Genomic DNA, 5475 nt, shown 5'->3' with positions numbered 1-5475 from the left:
TGTGAACTGAGGCTGGCTGCCACTAATACTAGACTTGGAACCATATAAGACCCTCAAAATCATTTTGCCTGACCCTGCAAGGTGAGTTAATTAAATGTTTGATCAAACATAGCAAGCTAATTTTTAAGTTGATAATTTTGTATGGCCCACAGATGAGTTCTAAATACCCAAATGGTCCCCTATCCCTGGGCTAGAGGTATGAGGCATGCTGAGCCCAGATGCTGCTTGTTCAGGTTTGTGAACCTTTGAGATATTTTAGAAAAGTTTGCAGCCTGAGCAGAGATAGGCCGTGTGTATGGAATAGCCACTGGAAATGGGTTGTGTGGGCCAGCAATTTTGGTGGAATCACCAGAGTGAGGCTAACAGTGTTATCCATGCTGATGGAGACTCAGACTTGGAGCCAGTCTGCATGTGCAGGTTGGGTGGAGGGAGGGCTCAACAAAGGAGCAATGGTTTCTGCCAATAGTTCTGTATGGGAGAAAGCTGCCCCTCCAGCCCTCATCCTGAAAGCAGACAATTCAGTTCCTCCCCATATATCCTGGTGCTTTTCAAGCTGGTGCCCCAATGCTTCAGAAAGTCAATCTGTGTATAAGCCCTTTAAGAGGAATGCCTGGGACTCAAGTCTTCCTCTGTCTCAATCAGCCACAATCCCCGCTGGTTTTCACAGCCAGAATTTATAGGGACTTTTCTTCCAGGCACTGGAACCATGGTCTATGGAGCCTGGTGTCAGGCTGTGACCCATTCATTATGGTTTTGATTTGCTAATTTTTTCCCTAAAAATTAGTAATGTGGAACATTTTTTCATATGTCTATTGGACATCTGTATGTCTTTCTTAGAACAATATCTATTCAGATCCTCTGCCCAATTTTTAATTAAATTGTTTGTGTATTTTTTCTTGTTCAGTTGTATGAATTCTTTACATATTTTGAATATTAAGCTATTATTGGAAGTGTCATTTTCAAAATCTTCTCCCCTTCAGTTGGCTGCCTTTTTGTTGTGCTGACACCGTAGTGTCCTTTGCTGTGCAGAAGCTTTTAATTTGGAGGTATTTGCTTTATTTCCCTTCCTTTTTGAGTCAAATTTACAAAAACACCTCTGGAACCAATGTCCAGAAGCTTAGTGCCTATATTTTCTTTTTTGCATTTTATTTTATTTTAAATTTTAAAATCTAATTGGCTTTATTAAATGATTCGTGTATTGGGCAGCATCCTGTCTAGCAAAGAGAATTTAGCTCCTCTTTTTTGTATTTTATTGTTTTAGGTCTTACATTCCAGTCTTTAATCCATTTTGAGTTAATTTTTGTGTATGGTATACGATAATGGTCTAATTTCATTCTTTTACATAAGGCTGTCCAGGGTTTTTTTTCTATTTAAATTCTATTTTTCAGTTATGGTTGACATTCAGAATTATTTTCTATCAGTTTCAGGTGCACAGCATAGTATTTACACAATCATATACTTTACAAAGTGTCCCCCTTGATATTTCCAGTAATCACCCAATACCATACATGGTTATTATAATATTATTGACTATATTCTCTATGCTGTACTTTAATACTTTTGACTATTTTGTAACTACCAATTTGTAACTTTCCAATCCTTTTATCTTCTTCATCCAGTCCCAACTCCCTTCCCCTCTGGCAACCATCAGTCTATTCTCTGTGTCTATGAGTCTGTTTCGATTTATTTATTTTGCTCATTAGATTCCACATATAAGTGAAATCAAATGGTATTTGTCTTTTTCTAACTGACTTATTTCACTTAACATAATGCCTTCTAAATCCAAACATGCTGTCACAAATGGTAAGATTTCATTCTTTATGACTGATTAATATTCCATTGCATATATGTACCACTTTTATTTTTATCCAGTTGCTTATGCTTTCATATATTGGCTCTTGTAAATAATGTTATAATGTACATAGGGTGCATATATTTTTTCCAATTAGTATTTTGGGTTTCTTTAGTTATATACCCAGAAATGGAATCACTGGGTCATAAGGATCCTCTACTGTTTTCCATTGTGGCTGCACCAACCTAAATTCCCACCAACAGTGCATGCAGGTGTCATTTTCTTTGCATCCTCACCAACACTTGTTGTTGTGGATTTATTGATGAAAGTCATTTTGATAAGTGTAAGGTGATATCTCATAGTTTTAATTTGCATTTCTTAGTGAAGTTGGGCATCTTTGCATATGCCTATTGGCCATCTGTATGTTCTCTTTAAAGAAGTATCTATTTAGGTCCTCTGCCCATTTCTTAATTGGATTGTTTGTGTTTCTGGTGTTGAATTGTCTGAGTTCTTTATAAAATTTGAATTTTAACTCATCAGATTTCTCATTGGTGAATATATTCTTCCATTCAGTAGATTGTCTTTTCATTTTGTTAATGGGTACCTTTATTATGCAAAACCTTTTTAGTTTGATATAGCCCCATTAATTTATTTTGTTTCCCTTGTTTGAGGAGATATATTAGAAAAAATGTTGCTAAGAGACATGTGAGAGGTTTTACTGCCCATATTTTCTTCTAGAAATTTTATGTTTTTGAGTCTTACATGTAAGTCTTTAATTAATTTTTAGTTCATTCTTGTGTATGGTGTAAAAATGTTGTCTAGTTTCATTTTTTTGCATTTATCTGTCCAATTTTTAATAGCATTTATTGAATACATTGTCTTTAACTCATTTTATGTTCTTGTCCCTTTTATCATATATTAATTGGTCATATGGGCATGGGTTTATTTCTGGGCTCTTTATTCTGTTCCATTAAACTATGTGTCTATTTTTATGCCAGTACCATACTGTATAGATTATGGCTATCCAGTTTTCCCAGCATCATTTATTGAAGAGACTTTTTTTTATCCATTATATATTCTTGGCTTCTTTCTCATAAATTAGTTGTCTATATATGTGTGGGTTTATTTCTGGGCTCTTATTTTGCTTCTGTTGGTCTGTATCTCTGTTTTTCTGCCAATACCATACTGTTTTGATTACTATAACTTTGCAGTATAGTTTGAAGTGAGGGTGTGTGATTCTTACAGAATTATTCTTTTTTCTCATTAATGAAGGAAGGATTCTTGGTCAGGGCCGGCTTCAAGGGTGTATAGCCCATGCAGTTTCACAGGGTTCTATACTCAGAAGGGCTCTACACTTGGCTTAAAGCTCTGTTGTCACCACCTAAAAATTCTCAATCATTTATGAACAAAGGAACCTTCATTTTAGTTTTGCAGTGGGATACACAAGTTAAGTAATTAGTCTTGTTCTTGGTTCTAGGAGAATTATTCAGATTTATAGGAATGGGGAGTGGGGAGGACAGGCAACAAGAGAGAGTGTAAGAATCTGATAGACACAATGCGAAATGCATAGGCATGTTAGAGGGTTAACAGACCAGCTCAAGAACACCAAAGGACTTACCTTGTTATAATGAAGCTTGAAAGATAAATTAAGGCAGAGTTTGGATACTATCTTGGAAGTGATGAGTAATTTCAGATGATTAGAAGCAGGAGATTGGCGGGAAGTGTAGCTTTATGAAGATTTGTGTGGTGACAGTATGCAAGATGGATTAAGAAGTGAGGCAGGAAATGAAATCAGGAAGCTGATTCAAAGCCTAGGGGTATGATAATAGGGCTTAAATAAGGTAGAAGAGGCACAGAAAAGCAAAAATTTGGGGAAAACTATGAGGGAAAAATAGATGCAACTTTGATCACATGTAGGAATTGAGAAAAGACTGGGAGTCAAGGAGTACTCTGAATAATCATGGGCCAGCTGAACTAAGGAAGTAAGGGATAAGGTGTAGTAGCTTATTTGTCAGAGGAATGGTGAGTTCAATTTTAGATATTTAATATGATAGCAGGATTTCAAAATAAAATTGTTCATTTGCAATTAAATAAAAATAATTGTTCATGGAGAAGAGAGTTTGAAAAAAGAAAAAATGGTTAACTGTGTCAAATGTTGCATAAAGGCAAAAACATTGAAGACTGAGTAAAGTTTTTAGATCACAATTTTAGAAGAACAATGAGAAGAGCCACCCAAAAAAGACTGTGTGGGAATTGAGGAAATAAGGTAGCATTTCCTAAATTCATAATTTCTCTTCTGCAAACTCACTTCTGCATTCCCTGTCTCATTGAATGGTACCACCATGTTTCCATCCAGAAATGGGGTTATCTTTGACTCCTCCTTCTTTATTCAATCTTTTTCTTGCTCTGTATTCAATCTGTTCTTTCTGCCATCAAGTTACCCTTGAATCTACTTACCTCTCTTTATCTCACCACCACTTATCATCACCTTATAAGGCACTAAAGGCAAAGGCCTCTGGAATATCTGATCTCTATCCTCCCTAGTCCATTCCAACCCTTGCCATTTCAATCCTTTTATTAAAAGTAGAGAGATTTTTCTAAAAGACAGTTCTGATTGTGTCACTTTCTGTTTACAGCCCTATTATGAATTGCGTTCCCCTCAAAAAATATTGAAGTTCTAACTCCCAGTGCCTATGAATATTACCTTACTTAGAAATGGATATTTGCAGATGATCACAGCAAGATGAGCTCATTTGGGGTGGACCCTAATTCAACATGACTATTTCCTTATAGATAGGGAGAAATTGGATTAAGCCAAGGATACCAGAGATTGCAGCAAGCCACCAGAAGCTAGGGGAAAGGCATGAAAGGGATTCTCCCTCTCAGCCCTCAGAAGGAATCAACCCTGCTGATGTCTTGATTTTGAATCCATTATGTGGTCTGCAGAACCATGAGATACTAAATTTATGTTTACTAAACTTACTTACTCAACAACCCAATTTGTGGTATTTTGTTACAGTGGCCTTAGGTAATTAATACAGACCCTAAAATAACCCCCCTCTCCCCTCCATTGCTTTTAGGCTAAAATCCAAACTCCTTAACCCAGCTAAAAGACCCACCATGATCTGGTCTCTGCTAGTCTGCAGCCTTTCTCTTTCTTTGCACCCCGCCCCCCCTGCCTCACTTCCATCCTTCCTTGCACTCTTAACTGCAGGAATACTCAGCTCTTATCAGGTTCTTTATGTTTATTGCTTTTGCTCACCTATAATCTTTTGCACATGCCATTCCCTAATGGTTAGAGTATATTTCTGCCTTTTCTTTTCATCTCATCCTTCAAAAGTCTCAGCTTAGTCCTCTTTATGCACTTATTTAACATACTAGTGGCCTGGTGAATGAAATTCATGCACGGGGGGAGGAGGTTGTCCCTCAGCCCTGTCTGCACCCTCTCCAATCTGGGACCCCTTGGGGGATGTCCGACGACTGGCAGTCGGACATCCCTGTCACAATCTGGGACCGCTGGCTCCTAACCACTCACCTTCCTGCCTTCTGATCACCTTAACCACTCTTCCTGCCAGCCTGCTTGCCTCCAACTGTCCCCACCCCTCGCCGCCTTCTCACCCCCAACTGCCCCCCACTTGCTGACCTGATCACCTCTAACTGCACCCCCTGCCGGCCTGATCACC

Source organism: Myotis lucifugus, unplaced genomic scaffold (assembly GCF_000147115.1).
Source record: "Myotis lucifugus unplaced genomic scaffold, Myoluc2.0 scaffold_7, whole genome shotgun sequence".
Classification (NCBI taxonomy): domain Eukaryota; kingdom Metazoa; phylum Chordata; class Mammalia; order Chiroptera; family Vespertilionidae; genus Myotis; species Myotis lucifugus.
This window is presented reverse-complemented; position numbering follows the sequence as displayed.